The sequence below is a fragment of the Oncorhynchus tshawytscha genome, linkage group LG21 (genome assembly GCF_018296145.1).
Source record: "Oncorhynchus tshawytscha isolate Ot180627B linkage group LG21, Otsh_v2.0, whole genome shotgun sequence".
NCBI lineage: Eukaryota > Metazoa > Chordata > Actinopteri > Salmoniformes > Salmonidae > Oncorhynchus > Oncorhynchus tshawytscha.
In genome coordinates, this window is record NC_056449.1 from 14,541,392 (window position 1) to 14,547,505 (window position 6,114).

The window sequence follows — 6,114 nt, forward strand, 5'->3', positions numbered from 1 at the left end:
TATAACCTTCCTCCCTGGCACAATATTGGGTTAAAGCTCTCCTATGGGAAATTCAATGATGCGCATAATGCGGTACCTTAGCCCTTCAAACACCCCATTTCCATCAACTGATGATATCGCTAAAAGTTATTGTACCTCAGTGCACAATTGATTGACTTTGGCAGCCATAGAAACTTCCTGAAGTTAATGCCCTGTTTAGAGTGGAGATGGGCTCTCCCACCAGAGTCTCAACTGCAGGACTTTGAACCTTGGCACATTCTCTTTGAAAGAGGGTCATGCCAAGTCGTGCTGACCTCCACATCTTTATTAATGTTTCTCTTGATAGTCAGGAGCAGGGCAATTTCATTTAGCTAATGCGCAAATTTAATTCAAATTTATCTCTCCAAGTAACTGATTTAAAAGGGACTCAACTGTTAACCTGGTCAGGAGAAGTCTAGCCAGTCTGACCTACCTCAAGTGTCCAACAAGTCACAGGCTCAAGACTGCCGACGAAGGACAGTGTGGTAGCTAGTGGCTCAGTGGTATCTTTATGCAGCCATGCAGGACAACTGTGACCACTTTCACCCAGCCCAAAATATATAATCTAATTGCGGGGCCATGAATAAGGAGGGTGACGTTGCTAAGTGGCCAGGAGTAGCTGATGGAGATAAGGGGAAGTAGCCAACGCTCAGCCTGTCACAGCATGCCGCCCACATTAATTAGCCCCGTATAACTCACAGCTGATCTGACACAGCCGCCTAATTTACGGGTGGCTTGACAAAAGCACTAGAAAAAACAGACGATCCACGATCGAACCACTTTGTTATGCTACTGTTTTTCCTCGCCACCTGAATTTTGACTGGTTGTGATGAGATATATATACACTGTTTCCCTCTTCCTCCTGGTCTCATAGGACATCGAGAGGCTCATTCAATTTGCAAGACTAATGCATTTAAGAACACATTCTGTTACAACTAGGAATCTTTCATTTCCTTAGCAAAATTATTAAAGTTTCAAACAGATTAATAAATAATGGCAAGTGTCCATTCCCCTTAAGCCAGTGGCTGTGTGTCAGTCTCAACCTTGAGATGAGAACATATAGACCCCAGAGAAGGCACAAAGGGGGTCGATATAATTTTTTGGCAGCCCTCCTGTGTAAACCCAAAAGGATCCTCCGTATTCATCACGGTGATTATGGGCTGACCTCCGTCTGCTATTAATTCTGCACTATACACCTACCACAGAGGAGTGTAAGCAAACTTGACACCCAGCCAATTACGTCTCTCCGAGGTGAGGGAGAGGTTATCGGTGGGGTGTTAGGGAGGTTGCAGATGCCAGTGGTGTGATCCCAGCTGGATCAAATCACTGTTTGCTTGGACAGGCCACGTTAATAAGATTGCTAACATCTTGCACCAGCAATCCAGTTTGAGAGGAAAAGCCTTATGGTTCCGTTACAGAGAATTACACAGCATGAAGCAGCTGCCATGTGTAATGAACACTCAGGGAGATAAAGGTGTAGATTCACTTGCAGAACATTGTAGGTGTTTATTTTGCCTTCACAGAAAGCGTGGTCACAGGCAGGCAATGGTCATACACAGTTAGGCAAACATGCAGGTGAATCAAAACTAGGACTGAAGGCTATAACTGGTTCTCACAAACGAGCTAGGAAAAGGCTTAGTAGAGTCCAAACGAACAATACCTCACAAAGGCACAAACAGAGTGAACTGAACTAAATAAGGAGCTGATGAGACCAGGTGAGTAACTAACACAGGTGAAATCAATGAACAAAAATGAAAGACAGGGCTACGTTCAAGAACACAAAGAAACAGAACACAAGGTTGACTAAGAAAATAAATATAGAACCTTAACACCATGAATCAAATTGACTAGCCAATAGTATATTTAGAAGTACCATATATAAAGAAGGATTAAGGTTCTGTTTGTTTTCCACAATCACCTTAGACTTATCTGTGCGAACGTACAAAGAGTGACCAATTCAATTAAATGTTAAACAAAAATGTTAATCCTTTGACCCTGAGTCCCCTGTAGAGTTTAGCCTGTGAATGATAATTATATCCAATTAAAACATAGCGGAGATTCCTAAATCGGTGAGTTAGGCCAGGCTCCTCATTTCGAGCCTTTGATATGCAGACCAGGATTAAATTGCCATTTTGAATGTACTAAACAACTCAATTAAAACCGCCAGACCCCGTCAGCGAGTGCAGAGATGGAATTCAATCGAATGAGTGCACCAGGTCTGGCCTTGATAACGCACTGAGTGAGATGTATATTCATATCTCCAGTACGTGCCTGGTCCTGTTGTGTCTGAGTCCGGTTCATCCATGACAAGAGCTCAGCAGAGAGCAGCAGGTCTAGCTTCTAGAATACAGATCCTGTCCCCTTCGTATCCCAATGGCTTCACTAGATGCTGTTAACTTTATGGCTCATTAGAAATGGAAATAATGCGTATTCCATAGATCAAGCGGCATGTATTTATTTGGCCATTTGTGTATGAATGAGAATGTGAGTTTTTTTGTTGTATGTCATCAGAACATTGGGATTCTAGGATGTTCATTTGATAAATGTCCTGGGCCCAGTTTTTCAAAAGTGATCTATATTTCACCTATCAAACAGGATTAAATGCATAAAAATAGAAGAGGATTCCCCACTCAAGTCAATGATTTGTCCATTCTATTCATTCCATTTCTATGCATTTAATCCCATCGGTTAAGCGAAATCCAGATAGATAACTTTTGAAAAACTGGGCCCTTGAGTAGTTTTCTGAGAAGAATTGGATCCGTTTGAGGTAGAAAATATGAAATCTAGACATGAAGAATGCTTTGGTCCCAGGTGAGACTAAATGTATTTTGACAATGACATCTAGTCTGTGTATCATAAGATGTGTAGCAGGGTGTCTGAAACAAGCCCTGGATCCTGAGAGTGTTATGTTTTTACAACCTGAGGCAGTGTTGATATGGAGAATCATACTAACTTCCTGTATTGGAAGCCAGCCATTGGCTGTAGACAATGTGTTCAAGATCATCACCATTACATGTGTGAGCTATAACACATCTCATCTACACTCGTTTTACGCAGCTTCAAATGAATCAACATCAGTTATGCCACAACATTTGTTCTGGGATCCTTCCATGTCTAACTAAATTCCTTTTTTTTCAAAGCGCCACTTAGCAAAGGACTCCAACAGAACAGAAGCTTATGTAACCATAAAACAGGAAATATAATTGATTGGCACTGTTGATGGAGAATAGTCCAGCCAAAAGCATGGTGTGAACAACAGCTGTGGTAGACACAATGACCTATTCAATTAAAACCTATATCCAGGTTCACTGGGGTTGGACAAGATTAGTCTTGCTCTGTGAATCCGTTGAAAGTAGAACTTGTCGTTAGTTTAACACAGTAAGCACTGTTTTATTATCAAATTAATTCCAACATTCATTATTTTAGTAGAAAAAAAGAACGAAAGGGAATGCTGCTGGGATACAACAGTAGAACTCTCTAGGTATAAGGAGCTCTTTGGTGAAAGGATTAAATGGTCTTTAAAAAAAATGACCAACGAACTCTTCATATAATTAGTTTAAATGCCTTTAAGTTATGGAATGTTCAATAGAACAAAAAGTTTAAAACACTGACGCATTTCGGCAGCATGGCCTTGGTCAGGGAGTACAAAGAGGGTTGTTATAGTTCTTATAGTCTATTTGTTTTTCTTAGCTTTTTGCATTATCCATAGGAAATTCTGTAAATGGTTTAAGTTAAGTAGGTTCCCGTTTGCAACATGTGTCATAAACGGTTTTATCAGTGAGTGGCACCTGATGTTCTCTTAGGGTAGCAGATGCATAAAGAGTTTTGTCTTCTTGTAGATAGAATCTGAACCCCTGTAGTCAAAACAAACATTGTGCTGAGACAAATACACGGTTGAATGGCAATGCTCAGAGGATTCAGCATGACTGGTAGCCAACAAAGATTTCAGTCACTATGAAATACTCTGACATTTTAATGTTATGCAGGGTTATTGTGTTATTGAGACGGCCATACATACACCATAGCATATTATTGGGTGGCTGGGAGAGGGAGTTTGACTATTTCAGGGGCCTTGTGTAAGTGTCTGCTTTTATATCAGGAAAACTGGTTGGGAAGCAGTCAGTTGAAGTTGCATTGCGGAGACAAAATGTTGATCTTATGAGAGAAAATGTGGCTTTTCAAGCAGAGAAGAGCAATAATTATATTTGCTGAGTAGAAGCTGTGTTTTCATGCAATTTCAGTACATTCCCCATTCAGTCAGTTTGGGTGGTTCTTACAGTAAGGTCAACATTTATTCTGCCTGGGCGATCATGGCCTAAAGATGCATCTAAAGTAGAAACAGTATAGGCTGTGATCATACATTACCAGGCATGGAAATGTAGATCACTCAGCTCATAACCATAAGTATGAGATAATTGATCATTTCAATAAGCATTTTTCTACGGCTGGCAATGCTTTCCACCTGGCTACCCCTACCTCGGTCAACAGCCCTGCACCCCCCCCAAAGCAACTTGCCCAAGTCTCCCCCATTTCTCCTTCACCCAAATCCAGATAGCTGATGTTCTGAAAGAGCTGCAAAATCTGGACCCCTACAAATCAGCCGGGCTAGACAATCTGGACCCTCTCTTTCTAAAAGAACTATAACAATCCTCTTTGTACTCCCTGACCAAGGCCATGCTGCCGAAACGCGTCAGTATTTTTAACTTTTTGTTCTGTTGAACATTACATAACTTAATGTCTAAAATGATCTAGAATCACTCTGGGAGCCATCAGGAGACCAGTTGCGCAATGTAGCCGCTTACGGGTATTCTTCAACATAAATGCGTAAAACTACGTCACAATGCTGTAGACACCTTGGGGAATATGGAGAAAAAGTAATTTGGTTGATAGCCCATTCACTGCTCAATAGGGACGCATTGGAACGCAGAGCTTTCAAAAGATGAGTCACTTCTGGATTGGATTTTTCTCAGGCTTTCGCCTACAATATCAGTTCTGTTATACTCACAGACAATATTTTTACAGTTTTGGAAACTTTAGTGTTTTCTATCCTAAGCTGTCTATTATATGCATATTCTAGCATCTTGTCCTGACAAAATATCCTGTTTACTACGGGAATGTTATTTTTCCAAAAATGAAAATACTGCCCCCTAGTCACAAAAGGTTCAAGTCTAAAATGATCCTGTTCAACCTCTCTTTCGTATCGTCTGAGAACCCCAAAGATTGGAAATCTTCCGCGGTCATCCCCCTCTTCAAAGTGGGAGAACCTCTAGACCCAAACTGCTACAGACCTATATCTATCCTACCCTACCTTTCTAAGGTCTTCGAAAGCCAAGCTAACAAACAGATCACCGACCATTTCGAATCCCACCGCACCTTCTCCGCTATGCAATCTGGTTTCAGAGCTGGTGCACCTCAGCCACGCTCAAGGTCCTAAACGATATCATAACCGCCATCGATAAGAGACAATACTGTGCAGCTGTATTTATCGACCTGACCAAGGCTTTGAACTCTGTCAATCACCACATTCTTATCGGCAGACTCAACAGCCTTGGTTTCTCTAATGACTGCCTCACCTGGTACACCAACTACTTCTCAGACAGGGTTCAGTGTGTCAAATTGGAGGGCCTGTTGTCCGAACCTCTGGCAGTATCTATGGGGGTGCCACAGGGTTCAATCCTCGGGCCGACTATTTTCTCTGTATACATCAATGATGTCACTCTTGCTGCTGGTGATTCTCTGATCCCCCTCTACACAGACGACACCATTCTGTATATGTCTGGCCCTTCTTTGGACACTTTGCTAACTAACCTCCAGACAAGCTTCAATGCCATACAGCACTTCTTCTGTGGCCTCCAACCGCTCTTAAATGCAAGTAAAACTAAATGCATACTCTTCAACAGATCGCTGCCCAAACCTGCCTGTCCGTCCAGCATCACTACTTTGGACGGTTCTGACTTAGAATATGTGGACAACTATAAATACCTAGGTGACTGGTTAGACTGTAAACTCTCCTTCCAGACTCACATTAAGCATCAACAATCCAAAATGTAATCTAGAATTGGGTTCCTATTTCGCAACAAAGCATCCTTCACTCAT